This window comes from Scyliorhinus canicula, chromosome 20 (genome assembly GCF_902713615.1).
Source record: "Scyliorhinus canicula chromosome 20, sScyCan1.1, whole genome shotgun sequence".
In the NCBI taxonomy this organism is placed as follows: domain Eukaryota; kingdom Metazoa; phylum Chordata; class Chondrichthyes; order Carcharhiniformes; family Scyliorhinidae; genus Scyliorhinus; species Scyliorhinus canicula.
The window spans coordinates 6609233-6629032 of NC_052165.1; the positions used below are offsets into that span (position 1 = coordinate 6609233).

The following is a 19800-nucleotide window of genomic DNA, read 5'->3' on the forward strand; positions in this document are numbered from 1 at the left end:
CGCACCACGCAGCCCCGACGCCAGTCCGCCAATTCTCCGGAGAGCGGAGAATCGGCGCCGGTGCCGGTGCGGTCGGCGAGGGGCGGTCGGCGTGATGCCGGTTGGGGGCCGCCATACGCGGCCCCCCTGGCGATTCTCTGCCTGGGATGGGCCGAGCGGCCACGCAAAAAAAAGCCGTATCCCGCCGGCGGCGTTCACACCTTTTCTTACCCGGCGGGACCTCGGCGTGCATACCTCCGGGGGTGGCCTGGTTGGGGGGGGGGGGGGGGGGGGGGGGAGGCAACCGGGGGGGGGGGGGGGGGGGCCTCCACTGAGGCCTAGCCCGCGATTGGGACTGACCGATTGGCGGGTTGGCCTCTTGGGCTGGGGGCCTCTTTTGTTCTGCGCCAACCCCTGTAGCCCTACGCCATGTTGCATCGGGGCCGGCGATGAGAAGGGAGCCACTGCGCATGCGCACATTGGCGCCGGTCCCACTGCGCATGCGCAGACCCGCGGCGCCCATCTGACGCAGGAGATCGCCAGCTGGAGCGGCGTGGGCCGCCCCAGTGCCGTGCTGGCTCCCGGTAGGGGTCAAAATCGCTGCTCCTGAGGCCATGCTGACGCCGTCGAGAGACCTGACGGCGTTTACGACAGCGTCAACACTTAGCCTCAGGATCAGAGAATCCCGCCCATCTATGTCTGGTTTTGGCCGTGTTTAATGGGGTGTTTCCTGCCAGTTGTAGCGCTGAGGAGTACATTGCCGTTCAATGGCACTTTGCCATTTGTTTTGGTCTCGGGATGTATGTCTCCCCCGAGGCCACACTCAGTCTTTGCAAGCTCAGCATGAACGGCCCCTCGCAGAGTGGGGCTCTCCTTTGACTGACTTCCCCGATTCTCCCCCTCCCCCTTTCAAGTTCCCCCCTCCCTTGTTTCTGAATTGTAGATATTACATAATCTTCCTTAGCCATAGTTGTACAATATAGTGCTGATTTTGACATGGCAACAAGCTCGGTATGAAGAAAAACAGCTGAGTGATTTTCAACTGAATGGAAACTCTTCTGGAGATTCACTTGAGACGTCAAAGATTTGTAAAGTTCCCATTTCCTTGACTTTCTATTGATGGTTGCAGACACATGGCTGATTCCACTGGTTTCATAAACATCGTTTCTGAGGCAACAACCCACCATTTATTCCTATGTCCCAAAGATAATGAGCCATGATTTTCACTTTATTGTGATTGCAAGCTAGGCCATTATTTGTTTTCACACGGGATAGAATTGTGGGAATGTGTTGTCCAATTGTAGTTCCTGATGTAGACTTCACAGTCCTTACAGTAGTGTATCAAGGATATTCAGCAATTCCAGCAATAGATTGAAACAGTTCACAAAACTCAGTGTCCGTCTTCTGCTATTGGCTACCAATACGGACTGGAGAGATTGGAGCTCATCAACAGGTGCAACTCGGCATGAAAGGCACGCGGCAAGTTTTTATGTGCTCACATTTAATCAAAAATGTATACTCTTTGTTATTACTTTAACTTTATTAAAGCCACGTTCTCTTCTGACGAAATGCATGATTGCTGGGACTATACTTTCGAAATAAATGAATTTCAGCAGGAGATACGAGTTCAAATAGTGGTTGGGAAATTTAATTAAATAAACCTGAAATAAAAAGATAATACAGTAGTGTTCACCAAGCAATTACCAGCCTGTCATAAAACTCATCTAGTTCACTAATATTCTATCGGCAAGGAAATTTGCCATCCTTACCCAGTCTGGCCCCTAACTCCAAACTAATAACAATGTGGTTTTAAAAATTAATTTCTAGGATCTGGACGTCACTGGCTAGAGCAGCATTTATCGCTCATCGCTAGACCAACATTTATCGATCATTGCTAGACCAGCATTGATGGTTTCCCTTTTACATGAGTTGGGGTTTCTGTCTCTGCTATCCATCCAGGCAGTGAGTTTCAAACTCCACAACCCTTTTTGGTGAAAAGAATTTTCCTCAGCTCCCTTCTAATCTTTTCAAATCTATAATTTTAAATCTAAGCGCCCTTGTCACTGACCTCTCTGCGAAAGTACATAAGCCATTCTGATCCACTTTATTCAGGCCCCTCGCAGTTTCATACATCTCAATCAAATCTCCTTTCAGCCTGCTCTGTTCTCAGGCGAACAACCCCAACCTCTGCAATCTAGCTTCATAGATGCAATTTTCCCAATGTTTTCCCTCGTAAACCTCCTCTGTACCCCCCCTCTTTGGTGCAATTATATCCTTTCTATTACAAAATGATCAGTTTGCACACATTATTCAAGTTGTGGCCTAACTGATATTTTATTTAGTTCCAACATAATCTCCCTGCTTGTATAGTCTATGCCTTGGCTAATAACTGAAAGGATCCCATGTTCCTTCTAAACCATCCTTTTGACCCACCCTACTACCTTCAGGGATCTATGGACATTCATGCCAAGGTCTCTCCCTTCCTCAAGCCTTACATTGGCAAGGAAACCTGCTGGTTAGCCCCTACCATCCTCCTACTATGCTGAACACCACTTAGAGGTCTGCACATCTGCCGCTGTGCGTCGATGGTGGAGGGAGTGAATGTTTGCGGAAGGGGCACAAATCAAGCGGGCTGCTTTGTCCTGGATGGTGTTGAGCTTCTTGAGTGTTGTTGGAGCTGCACTCATCCAGGCAAGTGGAGAGTATTCCGTTAAACTCATGACTTGTGCCTGTAGATGGTAGACAGGCTTTTTTGGGGGGTGGGTCAGGAGGTGAGTTACTCGCAGTAGGTTTCCTATCCTTTGACCTGCCCTGGTAGCCACAGTATTAATGTGGTTAGTCCAGTTGAGTTTCTGATCAATGGTAACCCCAGGATGTTGGCCACAATCTGAAACCTCATGATTGGCATGTCCCTCACTCGATCATCAAACCTGCTTCAGTGACAAGTGCAGGACAAGTTGCCAACCTGGTAAAGGTAAAACACACAACAAAACATAGTATGCATGTAAAACAGCAGAAATAATCCTGCAGTTCTGGACAACAATTACCCCTTAACTAAAATTGTGAGTATTCTTGGTTGCCAAGCACTCTGTTTCATCTCAAGGTGAAAGATGATATACAGCTGTCTTTTTCAAGTCAAATTAATTATCGAAAAATTGCCAATCCGCCATGTGAACATAAGAACTAGGAGCAGGAGTAGGCCACCTGGCCCTTCCACCCTGCTCCGCCATTCAATGAGATCATGGCTGATCTTTTGTGGACTCAACTCCACTTTCCCGCCTGAACCCTGTATTCTTTTATTCTTCAAAAAACTATCTATCTTTACCTTGAAAACATTTAATGAAGGAGCCTCAACTGCTTCACTGGGCAGTGAATTCCATAGTTGCACAACCCTTGGACGAAGAAGTTTCTCCTGAGCTCTGTCCTAAATCTACTTCCCCTTATTTTGAGGCTATGTCCCCTAGTTCTGCTTTCAACCACCAGTGGAAACAACCTGCCCGCATCTATCCTATCTATTCCCTTCATAATTTTATATGTTTCTATAAGGTCCCCCCCGCATCCTTCGAAATTCCAACAAGTACAGTCCCAGTCTACTCAACCTCTCCTCGTAATCCAACCCTTCAGCTCTGGGATTAACCTAGTGAATCTCCTCTGCACACCCTCCAGTGCCAGTATGTCCTTTCTCAGGTAAGGAGACCAAAACTGAACACAATACTCCAGGTGCGGCCTCACTAACACCTTATGCAGTTGTTGCAGCATAACCTCCCTAGTCTTAAACTCCATCCCTCTAGCAATGAAGGACAGAAATCCATTCTCTTTCTAAATCACCTGTTGCACCTGTAAACCAACGTTTTTGCGACTCATGCACTAGCACACCCAGGTCTCTCTGCACAGCAGCATGTTTTAATATTTTATCATTTAACTAATAATCTCATTTGCTGTTATTCCTACCAAAATGGATAACTAACATTAACAACTTGGTTACACATAGCATTCCCACATTGAAAGGTGTGAAACGGACTCAAAGAAACTGGATGGATAAGAAGGCTGAATCCTTGTTCACTGTCGTGCTAGTATCATTTCTGCATAAAGTGAAGTGGACAGCAGCAATCCTGGCAAAATATAGTGGCCACATTCAAATCAGTTGCTAGCTCACATTCTACACTGTTGCTTAAGTAACCCTCCGGTTAATAACAGCATTCAACAAGCATCCATCAGAGTGAAAAACATGACATGAATGAGGAAATAATGTAATGTCAGTGCAACCCAGGACAATGGTTTGCCAGTTTCACAGCAATAGAATTGGACTGTTTATCAGGGGCAGAAGTATTTTCACGAATTCTAAGATTCTCTGTCCCTTAAACCATGTAAGCATCAATCTCCTGCAACTGTGATTATTTCTTACACCACCTCCCGACACTGATCTCCTTTACACAGCCCGGAATATAGCTGCAAGCTCAGCCACAACATTTAAATTAGATTTTTAAGTTGGACAGATGCACCATCCTCTCCACAAACGACCAGCCCATCAGTGAGAACAAGGGAAAAGGAGGGTGACTATTTGGACACTGAGCAACTGTAATGTGCCCAGTGAATTTTTATTCTAGGCTATTAGTCTTGTCCTTTTCATGTGCAATTAAATGGGGCGGCACGGTAGCACAGTGGTTAGCACAGTTGCTTCACAGCTCCATGTTCCCAGGTTCGATTCCCGGCTTGGGTCACTGTCTGTGCGGAGTCTGCACGCTCTCCCCGTGTCTGTGTGGGTTTCCTGCGGGTGCTCCGGTTTCCTCCCACAAGTCCCAAAAGACGTGCTGTTAGGTGAATTGGACATTCTGAATTCTCCCTCTGTGTATCCGAACAGGCGCCAGAGTGTGGCGACTAGGGGCTTTTCACAGTAACTTCATTGCAGTGTTAATGTGAGCCGACTTGTGACAATAATGATTATTATTATTTTTAAAAACGTAACAGCAAATAATTTTTCTATAACTTCCGAATGAATCCTTTTGTGTGGGATTTGAAGAACAGCCTTGTGCATCTTGAAATATTTGTGTTAACAGGACAGATTGAAAGAGCGTACGAAAGTAAATGCACCAACTAAGAACAAGAAAGTCAAGAAGATATGCAAAGCAAACAATATATCACAGACGTCGTTCAAAAAAACTCCACAGACAGGTGCGAATACCTTTTGAAAGATTATTCCAAGAGGATCCATTATTCAGAAACAGTTATGGTCAGCAAGGTCCTGCTTTAGAAAGATGACCATTCCATTATTGGAATTACCAGACGGATTTGAATTATCAGAAGCCGATCGGGAGCACGGTGACCGTCCGGCCAATAGTCGCAGTGTGGGATTTGGTTTATTTGGAGATTTGAGATGTATTACCATGCCATTAACCCTTTGGAATTGGCAAGCAGACTCCATGCTGGATGAAACTCATCCACTGGAGCCTGGAGGACAACCCAGATTGGCAACAAAGAAGAGACAGGGGGGTAAATGAAAACAAAATACTGTGGATGCTGGGAATTATGAATAAAAACAGAAAATGCTGGAAAGGGTCAGCAGGTCTGGCAGCATCTGTGGAGAGAGATATACAGAGTTAATGTTCCAGGTCCATATGACATCTCCAGAACTGAGGAGGCGTAGAAATGTGATGGGTTTTCTGGTGTTTAAGTGGGGATAGAGCAGCGGGAGCAAGATAGAAGGTCAGGGACAAAGATAAAGAGAGAGTTAATGGCAGTGTTAAAGACTAAAGGAGGTGCTTGACAGTGGAACAGAGGTAAGATAGCAAAATGTGTTATTTGCAGAACAAGGGTCAACACTCTGAAAAGAAAATGGTAAGAACAGGTGACAGATGGGCCTGTTGGAAGGGGGGGGGGGGGGGGGGGGGGGAGGCGTTGGGGCAAAAACATTGGATTAAAAAAGGGAGACTAGAAGGAGGAGGGAGTTCTTGGCCTGAAGTTGTTGAACTCAATTTTAAGTCCGGAAGACTATAAAGTGTTGAATCGAGCAATGAGATGCTGCTCCTCCAGTTTGCACTGGAGCACGGAGGTCGCACCAGATATTTTGAACCTCATCATTCTTGGCAAAACTGGACAGTGTTAAATTGCTGCACTCTCCACCTTGTCTGTCAGCTCCTGTGTACATCGTAGAATCCTGATTTTCGTATGAGAAAGAATGATTCCTTCACACAGATGAAGGGTCTGGCCGCTCAACCACAGACCTTTTTCGGGACAGCATTAACCGGATTAGAAGCCAGAGTAAGGGGGTGAACTTTTCCCCATCATGTTTAAGACGCTGCAATGTTGCTCAAACCCAAGGGAGCCACTGAGAATCATCCCTGTGACTCCTCTTGTTCCTCCCAAGACTCTTGTAAATGAACTTCCAACAGGAGTGACTTGAAAAGTTCTTATGAACAGGAATGCTGATTACGTCCGCCCCCCGTGGCCCACAGGTTGGTTCGGATTCATTATCGAGCTGTGATCAGAAATGACCTTTCGGACCTGCTGGGCTGAGTGGATCAATCTTCTGATTGAAGATTAGGACAGCTGTAAAGGTAAACGAAAGGAAAAAAAAGAAAACTACGATCGGCAAGTTTGAAATATTCATTCTGAGTAATAATAAGCTGTATTTAAGCAAGCCCGGTGTAGCCCTGCTGTTCAGGCATCAGGAGTTGAAAAAGATCCAGTCTAAAAATATTGCTGACAGACGGAGCACCTGCTCTTTGTAGGAACGTTTCAGAGTGTGGCAAGGACGCAAGCTCAATTCCGACCTTGGGTGACTATCTGTCTGGAGTTTGCACTTTATAATAATAATAATCCTTATTAGTGTCACAAGTTGCCTTAGATTCACACTGCAATGAAGTTGCTGTGAAAATCTCCTCGTTGCCACATTCCCGGTGCCTGTTCGGGTACATAGAGGGAGGATTCAGAATGTCCAATTCACCTAACAAGCGCGTCTTTCAGGACTCCTGAGAGGAAACCGGAGCACCCGGAGGAAACCCACGCAGAAATGGGGAGAGCGTGCAGACTCCGCACAGACAGTGACCCAAGCCAGGTAAAGAACCCAGGACCCTGGCGCTATGAAGCAGCAGTGCTAACCACTATGCTACCAGGCCGCCCCTATGTCTGCCTGTGTCTGTATGGGTTACCTCCGGGTGCTCCGGTTTCCTCCCATAGTCCAAAGATGTACAGTTTAGGTGGATTGGTTAATGTGGCCCAAATGGTTAGGTGGGGTTACAGGTACTGGGCCGAGTCGGGTGTCGTATCGGAGCAAAGGCCAGTGCAGACCCGATGGGCCAAATAGCCTCCTTCTGCACTGTCGGGATTCTATGATTAATGGACCATAAAGTGCGATAGAACAAACAAAGCTAATCCCTTCTTTGAGATAGCCAATGGGGCGTGAAATTCAATGTGAACAAGTACAATGAATGAAATGAAATGAACACGGGATAAAAGCAGGCACACTGCGACACTGAACCCATAGAGCCCACTGAAACATCAAGGGGAGTGAAATGCTTCTCCGTGGGACAGCACAGCTGCCTCACGGCGACGAGGACCCGGGTTCGATCCCAGCCTCGGGTCACTGTGTCTGTGTGGAGTTTGCACATTCGCCCCGTGCCTGCGTGGGTCTTACCCCTCACAACACAAAAAAGATGCGCAGGACACGAAAACTGGCCATGCTAAATTGCTCCTTAATTGGAAAAGGAAGATTTGGAAATGAAAAAAAAAGTAAAGCTTCCCTTCGAAACAGGCTTCAGAATGGCTGTGTTCTGTGAGAGGATTTGAGGACAGGCTGGCCGTGGCTGTGCTTTGCGCTCCCTAGAGCTAAGTGGAGAGAGGTACCGCATTCCTCTCCTTCAGTGTCCGTGGCACCTGGTCTCCGATGTTAAGGACCAGCAGTAATTTGCGCCGGGGTGACTTCCCACGGAGGCGGGTGAGGTGGTGGTTGGGGGGGGGGGGGGGGGGGGGGGGGGGTTGAACACCGGGAGGCCTCTGCATTCGATTTTAATCTCACTAATAAGATGAAAATGAATGCAAATCAGCTGTGCTCAGTTCCTTGCCCGTTCTGACGTCGTGCTCATGCCAGCTGGAGTGAGAGGGGAGAATTGGAAACCGTTCTGTGCCTGGCACAATTCCCGTTTCGGGGCCCTCCCGCTACTCTCCCGACAGAGCGGGATTTGCGCCGGGCGCAACGTGGCCGGGAAATCGCCCCCAATGTCTCTGTTAACCAGAAATTTAATGATCAAAGCAAATTACTGCGGATGCTGGAATCTGGAACAAAAACAGAAAATACTGATGGACAATCTCAGCAGGTCTGATAGCGTCTGTGGAGAGAGGAGGGAGCGAACGTTTCGAGTCTGGATGACTCCTTGTCAGAGAAATTAATGATATTGTTTTCATTTGAACAGTCTTTCCTTTCCAGGCTGTGAAATTTCAGACTTCAGAATGTTTAGCCGGTATCTGGATCTTGATTAATAATTGAAATGCAATGTTAGTGCCAATATTTGCTCAGGTTTTGATTTGATTTCTTTGTGAGGTGTGAACCAACCTGCTGATTGACAGGTGAAGATGTTAAGTTGTCCATTGATGGATTGCGTTTGTCACTGGCTGTTTGATTTAACTTCACTACCTTGATTGCAATCATTTCACTGTCAGGGCTTTCTTACTGGCTGATTTATTTGTTGTGGACATGCTTTGATCCTTAAACTACTCTGGTAGTTTTGTTCTTTCATTTTATTCCTCTTGGATTTTTTTCTTATTGCTCCAGGATTTCTCCATGGGAGATTCTCTTATTGGTTTTGTCTCAGTGAAGTGCATTTGAACTTTCAGGCCTGTTTGCGGCGAGGGAGGTCAGCAGTGGCTTTTAAACCTCAACCATTGGCTGGCATTTAACTTTTGGGTTTCCAAACAATGAGTGCGCGATCCAACGGCCACACTGCGCCCGAAACGCGGCTCGCGCAGTGTGACCGCGAGAAGCCGGGAGACACCGGTCCCGGGATCCACCCGGCTCGCAACTCCTCATGAGATCCAACGCGATCTCGCAAGACGTTGCAATGTAAATCCCGCCCATTGCAGCAAATCTGCACATTAGAGCGAGACAGCTCGTCTCACTTTAATGTGGAGATTCCTGAGCTTCCCGAGGTTTTGTGATTCATCCCCTTCGTCTCGGAGATCTCGGATGGGCGCTGTACCTGGGAAATGGACAATGGTGATGAAGGTACCCGGCTACCTGATGGCAGAAGGAGGCCATTCGGCCCAATGGGTCTGCACTGCCCACCCCCCCAACCCCACCTAACCTTTGGACACCATTGGGCAATTTAACATAACCAATCCACCTAACCTACACATCTTTGGACTGTGGGAGGGAACTGGAGCGCCCGGAGGAAACCCACGCAGACACGGGGAGAAACTCCGCAGAGACAGTCACCCAAGGCGGGAATTGAACTCTAGTCCCAGGCGCTGTGAGGCAGCAGTGCTAACCACCGTGCCACCTAGCAGCCCTAAATGAGGGCTCTAAATAAAATATATCACATGACTTACAAGAGTCCATTCACACTCATCTGGTGAAATATGAATATGTGCTCCAAGCTGACTTTGAAACCTCTTGCCTTGTTAGTTCTAATTCATCTCTTTTATCTCTCACAGCTGCTGCAAGTGTCCTCAGGAGCTAATGCCAGAGGAAGACAGTCCTCAGAGGAGGTCACACACTGCAGGGAAACAACATCCCATCACTCACGTGCGCTCTCCACTGGCTCAGATACACCTGGGTGGGGCACCAAAGGAAGCTAGTTGAGTTGTCACATAAAGAGGCATACATCACGTTGTGAGCAGGGATTGATGACAGAGTGCAGTTTCCTACCTACAGGCAAACAGTGCAGTTTCCTGCCTATAGGCTGTGGTAAACCACTGTTGCACCTACATTAGGTGATGTATGGTAGGACCTGTACTACAGGTACGTCGGTAGTGCCTGCCTGCTGGTTCCGCCCAGTAGGCGGGGTATAAATGTGTGTGTCCTCCATGCTGCAGCCATTTCATCAGCTGCTGTGGGAGGCCACACATCTTAGAGCAATAAAGCCTCAGTTGTATTCAACTCTTATCTTTGTGCAATTGATCGTTGGTCAGTGAGGAGAGTGAATCTCCTGCCTACCAGGTAATGCCTCCAATGCCGCACAGCTTCAATGATAGCTTGGGCCTCTTTTTCGACGGATGAGTGCCGAATTTCTGAGGATGAAGGGTGCGGGAAAAGAATGCCACGGGTCTGCCTGCCTGATTGAGGGTGGCGGCTAGGGCGACGTCTGATGCTTCGCTCTCTACTTCAAAGGGCAGTGTCTCCTCTGCTGCGTGCATCCCGGCCTTGGCGATATCGGCTCTGATACGGGCGAATGCCTGTTGTGCCTCGGCCGTCGGGGAAAATGGGTGGAGTGTATGAGTGGACGGGCTTTGTCCGCATAGTTTGGGACCCACTGGGCGCAGTATGAAAAGAACCCCAGGCAGCGTTTGAGGGCCTTGGTGCAGAGGGGGAGCGGGAGCTCCATGAGGGGGCGCATGCGGTCGGGATCGGGCCCCAGAACTCCGTTCTGAAACCACATAGCCGAGGATGGCTAAGCAGGTGATGCTAAACCCGCACTTCTACTTGTTGTAGGTAAGGTTTAGGAGAGTGGCGGTGTGGAGAAATTTAGCAAGGTTGGCATCATGGTCCTGCTGATCATGGCCGCAGATGGTGACATTGTCTAGGTAGGGAAAGGTGGCCCGCAAACTGTACCGGTCGACCATTCAGTCCATCTCCCTTTGGAAGACCAAGACCCGAAGGGACACCGAAGGGAACACTGAGGAAGTGATAGAGGCGACCGTCTGCCTCGACGGCAGTATATGGACGGTCCGATTTACGAATGGGGATCTGGTAATAGGCGGATTTGAGGTCTACCGTTGAGAAGACCCGGTACTGTGCAATCTGATTGACCATATCAGATATGCGTGGGAGGGGGTACGCGTCGAGCTGCGTGTACCGATTGATGGTCTGGCTGTAGTCCATGACCATTCTGTGTTTCTCCCCAGTTTTAACTACTACCACTTGGGCTCTCCAGGTACTGTTGCTGGCCTCGATGATGCCTTACCGAAGCAGCCGCTGGACCTCAGATCTGATGAAGGTCCTGTCCTGGGCGCTGTACCGTCTGCTCCTGGTGGTGACGGATTTGCAATCCGGGGTTAGATTTGCGAAGAGGGAAGGTGGGTCGACCTTTAGTGTTGCGAGGCCGCACACAGTAAGGGGTGGTAGGGGCCCACTGAATTTCAGGGTTAGGCTCTGGAGGTTGCACTGGAAGTCCAGGCCGAGTAGTAGGGCAGCGCAGAGGTTAGGGAGGACGTAGAGGCGGAAGTCGCTGAACTCTACGCCCTGGATCATGAGTGTGACTGTACAGTACCCCCGGATCGCCGCGGAATGGGATCAGGGGACCAGGGAGATTCTTTGGTTGGCGGGGTGTACCATGAGGGAGCAGCGCCTGACCGTATCCGGGTGGATGAAGCTTTCGGTGCTCCCGGAGTCCAGCAGGCAAGAGGTCACGTCCATTGATTTTCACGCTGGTCGATGCGGTGGCCAGGCTGTGCGGACGAGACTGATCGATGGTCACTGAGGCGAATTGTGGTCGGTCATCGCTGGTGTAGGATGATGGGGAGCCCAAGGGGCACAGGTCCTGGAACGCTGGGAGTGCCCATGTGTTGTGGGGGAGACAAGATGGCGGCGCCTGAGGATCTTGAGGAGAACAAAATGGTGGTGTCCACTGGCCACATTTGCTCTGAGGGGGAGAAGATGGCGGCGCCCACTGGCTGCGGTGGTCCGCGGAGGTGAAGACCGTGGCACCCATTGTCCATATACGAGGGGGGTGGGGAGATAGCAGCAACTGCGCGGGCCTGGCACACCGCGGCGAAGTGCCCCTTCTTTTTTGTTTTTTTTTTAAATTTAGAATATCCAATTCATTTTTTCTAATTAAGGGGCAATTTAACGTGGCCAATCCACCTAACCTGCACATCTTTGGGTTGTGGGGGTGAAACCCACGCAGACACGGGGAGAATGTGCAAACTCCTCACAGACAGTGACCCAGGGCCGGGATTCGAACCCGGGTCCTCAGCGCCGTAGGCAGCAATGCTAACCACTGTGCCCCCGTGCCGCCGAAGTGTCCCTTCTTACCGCAAGCCTTACAAAGGGCAGCGCGGGCCGGGCAGCGCTGGCGGGGGTGTTTCTGTTGCCTGCAAAAGTAACATCGGGGACCCCCGGGGTTTGCTGGCTGGCACGTGGCGCAGGCGTATTGGCTGGGTAAGGCCCCCACTGGGGTGGCCATCTGTGGGGTGCATGATGCGAAGGAGGGGTGGGTCGCACGGCTGGGGGTGTAGGCCTGAATGTTGTTTGAGGCCACTGTCATAGAGAGCGCTAGCTTCTTTGTCTCTGCGAGATCGAGCGTGGCCCCTTCTAATAGTCGCTGGCGCATGAGGTCCAACCCAATCCCCGTAACAAAAGCGTCCCGCAGAAGGCGGTTAGAATGTTCCATGGCCATAACGGCCTGACAGTCACAGTCCCAGACGAGTGGGATTAGGGCCCGGCAGAACTCTTCTATGGACTCACCAGGAAGTTGAGAGCGAGTGGCGAGTACGTGCCTGGCGAAGAGCGTGTTCGTCTTCTGAGCGTAATTTTCTTTGAGAAGCTTCATGGCTTCGGCGTAGTTTGGCGCGTCCTGGATCAGCGGAAAGACGTTGGAGCTCAACCTTGAGAACAGTATCTGTATTTTCTGAGCCTCCAAGACAGGACTGGCGCCGAGTTGATGTACTCCTCGAAACAAGCTAGCCAGTGCTGAAAGTTCCCTTTGGTGTCGCTTGATTGCGGATCCAGCTGCAGGCGATCCAGCTTGAATCGGAGGTCCACCTTTTGAAAATCTTAGAGCCATAAATTGATGCACGATCAATTGCACAAAGATGAGGGTTGAATACAACTGAGGCTTTATTGCTCGAAGATGTGTGGCCTCCCGCAGCAGCTGGTGAAATGGCTGCAGCATGGAGGACACACACATCTTAGTGCAATAAAGCCTCAGTTGTACTCAACTCTCGTCTTTGTGCAATTGACCGTGCATCACAGGTACACTGTGCAGAGTTTTCTAGCTACAGGCACGGGACACCCGGATCTCTGCTCACTGAGATTCGGGGTCGCATCATCAAAGGAGACTGTTCTAGAGCAGCAGCAACAGATTTGTGACGTGTTAACAGCGTTTCCAACCGCATTTCATCTGCGTTGGGAGAGAACCTCGTGAGCCCATCACCAGCATGAGCGCCATGATGTCTCAGGCCTATACATTCAGAGAAGACATGGCCACCTGCAAGGAGTGTCTGGCAGGGCAGTCCCCTGAGCGCTTGTCACTTCTCTCCAATGGCTTGCACGTTTACACTGCCATCTGTGGTGAATGTAATATATATATATATATGATAATTCACACTGTCTTTGTAAGCGCAGTAGCGCTATCCTACCATTAGGGGGAGTAGCTCTGGGAGTACTCAGGAACTTGTACTGGGCTCCACCCTTGGCTCCGCCCATGACTCCTCCCCCTAGTGCTGCTGTATAAATACCCTTGTCGAGAGTCAGCCTGAGTTCACTAAGGGTTCGTCAACGGGTAACAGGCTGGCTCTGTAGTAAGTCGATTAAAGCCTAGATTCATATCGGAAACACGTGTCTGGTGAATTGATGGTTCCATCACCATCTTAAGTGGGCTGGAAGAGAGCTTCGCCCCGGCAGTCCAGCTGCTCACTGAAGTACAGTAAAGTTCACCTGGCCCTTGCGTAACAGAGACGGATGTCCGGTGCCACGGGCAGTTTGCCACCAGGCTGCTATTTGTTTGCACTCTTCCTGGGGTCTTTTTACTCACTGTCCACCAGCAGCTGAGCGCCCCAAGCATCCCCTAGTCCTGTAGACCCCTGACGGCAAAGAGCTCCTTAGTTATTTTTCTCCAGGAGTTGGTTACCCTGGGAACACTGCCCTGGATTAGTTACAGCATTCCTGAATGATTCCGTCCCAGGTATCCTTGGCAGCTATTGTGTAGCGACAATGGCCCACTCCACATCCTCCTGCTTGAAGTCTCGTCTTGCCCACCTCTTTCTCCTCCTGAAGATGCAAAGCGGCACGGTGGCCCAGTGGTTAGCACGGCTGCCTCACAGCTCCAGGGTCCCAGGTTCAATTCCCGCCTCGGGTTACTGTCTGTGTGGAGTCTGCATGGTCTGCGTGGGTTCCCTCCGGGTGCTCCGGTTTCCTCCCACAGTCCAAAGATGTGCGGGTTAGGTGGATTGGCCATGATAAATTTCCCCTTAATGTCAAAAAGGACAGGTGGGGTCACCGGGTTACTGCGATGGGGGGGGGGGGGTGAAGGCGTTGGCTTAGGTAGGGTGGTCTTTCCAGGGGCCGGTGCAGACTCGATGGGCTAAATGGCCTCGTTCTGCACTGTACATTCTACGATTCTATGACGGCAGCCTCGCCCTCCTCCTGCAGCTCCACTCCTACCCGCTGCCCTCTGTACATGGCACAGCACACCCCGATCATTCTGCTGCCCCTTTGTTATGTCTCCTCCCTCCCATGTGTTCAATATAATCACACTTTTAGACTCAAAGGCTGGAGCTTTATTGAGTGTATTTCGTAAACTCTATGTGACAGGTGGGCTGGTACATTGTTCCTTAGCAACTGTCTGCAGTTGCAACAGTAAATGTGGCACCCTGGATATATAATCACAGAACAATTAGTTTCTTTCTCTTTGTGAACACGAGAACAATATAAATCTTCTCTTCCTTTAAAAACATGATAGGCGTCGATAACAAAATAACTGTTCCAATCGTTAACATTTTGTCCATATTCAGCGAGGCCGGCTCCACAGAAATCGGGACGCCCCAATCAGCACAGAAAATAACCCCCCCCCCCCAGCTCCCCTCCTCTCCTCCTTCCTCCCAAATCATTATCCGTGGTACGTCTGAGGTGGGAGGCCGTTGGGCCTTCATCTCGTCGATTTTGCATTCAGCTCCCTTGGTGGTGAGTTCACACTGCAAAGACAATGTTGTCCGTGTGGCTCCTGGTGTTGTGGGTGTCATCCTTCATGTTGCCATTGCGTCACTTGTGTGAATTTCCTTTCCTTTGAACTTTCAAATGTCACGCAGTTGTACAGTTCCTGTGCCTATTGCATCCTCAAGCTCGTCATTATCTTCCAGAGTGTTTTGGTTTCTTTTCCTTGTCATTTGACTTGTTGCTCTATCTCTGATGATTCAATGATCATCTTCTTTCCTGGTCCTGCACATCTCTTCCAAGTGGTTGGGCTTTCTACAAGCTCTACAATTTGATCTGTACGCAGGGCATTTCCTTCTGTTTGTGATCTCATGTGGTCATCCACAGCTCCTGCACATCTTTCTCTCTGTCTGATTGACATTCTTTTGTTACTGTTTCACTGCATCAACCCCGGTGCCTTTCTCTTGACTTAACTGAAAGCTAGCCATTTGGGTAGTCAGCATTTTCATTTGTCTACTCATGGTTTCATGTGCTCAAGCAGTGTCTACAGCCTGCATTATTGTGAGCTTGTTCTTTCCAATGAAATCCTTTTATATTTCAGGGTGTGCAGAGTAACAAATCAGCTGACCTATCAGCTTTTCATCTGTTTTCCCTGAATTTTCATTTTCTGGCAACATATTTCAATCTTGATAAGAAATTGACAACAGGCCCCTCTGGATCCTGCCTCAGACTTTGAAACTCATGTCGGTGGAACAGATGGTTTGCCTTTGACTGGAGATATGTGCTGAAATTTAAAAATACGACGCTGACATTGCTCTTGTTTCTGCTCCTGCTGGTATTGCTCCTATCTCTGTTCCTGCTGGTATTGCTGCTGCTCCTGCTGGTATTGCTCCTGTTCCTGCTGTTCCTGCTGGTATTGCTCATATCTCTGTTCCTGCTGGTATTGCTCCTGCTCCTGCTGATATTACTCCCATTGCTGATCCTGCTGGTATTGCTCCTGTTCCTTCTGTTCCTGCTGGTATTGCTCCTATCTCTGTTCCTGCTGGTATTGCTGTTTCTCCTGTTGCTGCTCCTGCTGGTATTGCTTCTGCCTCTGTTCCTGCTGGTATTGCTCCTGTTGCTGCTGTTCCTGCTGGTATTGCTCCTATCTCTTTTCCTGTTGGTATTGCTTCCATCTCTGTTCCTGCTGGTATTGCTTCTGTCTGTTCCTGCTGGTATTGCTCCTGTTCCTGATGGTATTGCTCCTGTTGCTGCTCCTGCTGGTATTGCTCCTGTTGCTGTTCCTGCTGGTATTGCTCCTGTTGCTGTTCCTGCTGGTATTGCTTCTGTCTCTGTTCCTGCTGGTATTGCTTCTGTCTCTGTTCCTGCTGGTATTGTTCCTGTTGCTGCTGTTCCTGCTGGTATTGCTCCTGTTCCTTCTGTACCTGCTGGTATTTCTCCTGTTGCTGTTGGTGCTACTCCTTCTGGTATTGCACCTGTTGTTGCTGCTATTGCTCCTGCTGGTATTGCTGTTTCTGCTGCTGATGCTCCTGCTGGTATTACTCCTATTGCTGTTGGTGTTACTGCTGCTCCTGCTGGTATTGCTGTTTCTGCTGCTGATGCTCCTGCTGGTATTGCTGTTTCTGCTGCTGATGCTCCTGCTGGTATTGCTCCTATTGCTGTTGGTGTTATTGCTGCTCCTGCTGGTATTGCTGTTTCTGCTGCTGATGCTCCTGCTGGTATTGCTCCTGTTGCTGTTGGTGTTATTGCTGCTCCTGCTGGTATTGCTGTTTCTGCTGCTGATGCTCCTGCTGGTATTGCTCCTGTTGCTGTTGGTGTTATTGCTGCTCCTGCTGGTATTGCTGTTTCTGCTGCTGATGCTCGCTGCTGGTATTGCTCCTGTTGCTGTTGGTGTTATTGCTGCTCCTGCTGGTATTGCTGTTTCTGCTGCTGATGCTCCTGCTGGTATTGCTCCTGTTGCTGTTGGTGTTATTGCTGCTCCTGCTGGTATTGCTGTTTCTGCTGCTGATGCTCCTGCTGGTATTGCTCCTGTTGCTGTTTCCACAGCTGCTGACATTGCTCCTGTTGCTATTGCTACTGCTGCTGGTATTGCTCATGTTGTTGCTGCTATTGCCCCTGTTGCTGGTTCTGCTGCTGGTATTTCTCCTGATGATGCTGTTCCTGCTGACATTGCTCCTGTTGTTGCTACTCCTGCTGGAATTGCCCCTGTTGCTGTTGGTTTTGCTGTTTCTCCTGTTGGTATTGCTCCAGTTGCTGCTGCTCCTGCTGGTATTGCTGCTCTTGCAGCTGCTGCTCCTGCTGGTATTGCTGCTCTTGCAGCTGCTGGTGATGATGGTATTACTCCAATTGCTGTTGGTGTTACTGCAGTTACTGTTGCCCTTGGTTCTCCTGCTCATCTATCCAAGATAACAATGCACAGGTGACTCCCATTCTGCTGGGAATGCTGACAGCTGCTGGCAGGCAAAATTCAAAGGCAAAACAACCCTGAGGTACAAAAAATAACCGCTCTGTACTGGAAATTAGCTCGGTAGTAGTGAAAATATCCACTCAGAAATGTCCTGGAAGCAAAACCTTTCGCTTAGGCAAGTAGGGAACTATGAGAGTTCTGTATGGAGAGCTTTCTGCCTCTCAATTGCGCAGTAATGTTAATTCCTACTGCTCTCTCTCCTATGGGTGTCAGGAAGCCTGTAGCACAGAGTTGAAACCTGAGTTCATAAGACCGTAAGGCATAGGAGCAGAATTAGGCCACTTGGCCCATCGGGTCTGCCCCGCCATTCAATCATGGCTGATATTTTCTCATCCCCATTCTCCTGCCTTCTCCCCATAGCCCCTGATCCCCTTATTAATCAAGAACTTATCTATTTCTGTCTTAAAGACACTCAGTGATTTGGCCTCCACAGCCTTCTGCGGCAAAGAGTTCCACAGATTCACCACCCTCTGGCTGAAGAAATTCCTCCTCGTCTCTGTTTTAAAGGATCGACCCTTTAATCTGAGATGGTGCCCTCTGGTTCTAGTTTTTCCTACAAGTGGAAACATCCTCTCCACGTCCACTCTATCCAGGCCTCGCAGCATCCTGTAAGTTTCAATAAGATCCCCTCTCATCCTCCTAAACTGCCCTGAATGAGCCTTTAACATACTTAACCAGCAGAGCTGCACATCCCACAGGAGTTCCCTGCACTCTGAAGAACATGAGCATGTTAAAGGTGAAAGTTGATGGGATTCTGCTGGCTTCCCGCTGAGGTGTTCTTTGTGTTGCTGAATTCAGGATGATTGGCGTAGTGTTCACAAAGACCACAAAATAGCTTTAACTTGAACAAAGCTATACATTTATTAAACTGCTAATTTGCATTTGACGCGTACTCCTAAATAATACACAGTTGATTATTAACGTATAAACTACATTCATCTACAGCTAATCTCTGGACTGTTATAAACTATGATCTGCTCTTACTCACACTATCTTTACTTAAGTCTGTCTCTAGCTAACTCCTGCACTACTCTCTCCCCACAAGGCTTAGCATCAATGTCTTATATACTTGTGACTGTAGCTCCCTCTAGTGGTTTTCGGGACATTTCATTAACCCTTGCCGTTCTTACATTCATGGTAATAGCACAACCGGTCCACCAGCAGCTTCAACTGTTTGACCCCCATCTCAAGGTTAATATAATACGTAAGGAGTTAGGAGTAACAATCGCAAAGTTATTCAAATGGATTTATCAGACCACAATGAAATGTACTGTCGGAGGAATTGTCCAGGGATTACATCAGCTCATCTCAGTTGCTACTGTTCTCAATGGCTAACGGCAAAACTCTTACATAATCAAGATGCGCATGGTGAAACCAGTGGTGAACCTCCATCCCATAAACCACTGACCCATATCAGTAAGCTACTGTTTGACAGTGTAGAAGGGAGAACGTGGACCGTGCAGCGTGTATTCAGAAATAATATTCTCGATGGTGGGGGAGTCCAGAACTAGGGGGTCATAGTTTGCAGATAAGGGGTAAACCTTTTAGGACTGAGGTGAGGAGAAATGTCTTCACCCAGAGAGTGGTGAATCTGTGGAATTCACTACCAGAGAAAGTAGTTGAAGTCGAAACGCTGTGTGATTTCAAGAAGGAATTAGATACAGCTCTTGGGGATCAAGGGTTATGGGGGAAAGATGGGATCAGGGTATTGACCTTGATGATCAGCCATGATCATAATGAATGGCGAAGCAGGCTCGAAGGGCTGAATGGCCTCCTCCTGCTCCTGTTTTCAATGTTTCTACGAATGGGAGTTTAACAGCTTGGGGCCATTCATTGAACTCCATCCAGATTTCATTCTAAGGTCTTCACATCAAAATTGGGGGAATCAACATGTGTATTTGATTGTATTTTCCTGCTGGTAGTTGGTAACCCTTTCCCATATCTGATGGAAATAGGGGCCGGGATTCTCCGAACCTGCGCTGGGTCGGAGAAACGCCAGATGGGTCACGAATCCCGGGACGCTGCTCCGAAGCCAGGTCGCCGACCGGAGAATCGGCACCAATGGCGGCAGCTCGGTTGCTGCGACGCCGGTCAGGGGCCACGTGGCCCACCCCGGCGATTGTCCGCGCTCAACGGGCTGAGCACCTGCCATGTTCGGCCGACTCCCGCCGGCGTCGTTCCCGTGTGGTCCTACCTGGCGGGACCTCGGCGTTCTGACTGTGGGGCCGTCCTGCTGGGGGGAAGGTGGGATCCGACTCCGGGGAGGGGCGGGGAGGGGCGGGGGGGGGGGGGCCTCCACGGTGGCCAGGCCCATGATCGGGGGCTATTAATC

The 19800-nt window shown here is 49.3% G+C and overlaps 1 long non-coding RNA gene across 1 annotated transcript in view; it reads right to left on the reverse strand.

Moving 5' to 3' along the window:
* The window catches only part of LOC119955314, a 53376-nt gene that overhangs the window by 14670 nt on the left and 18906 nt on the right, over window positions 1–19800 (reverse strand). The window lies entirely within an intron of this gene.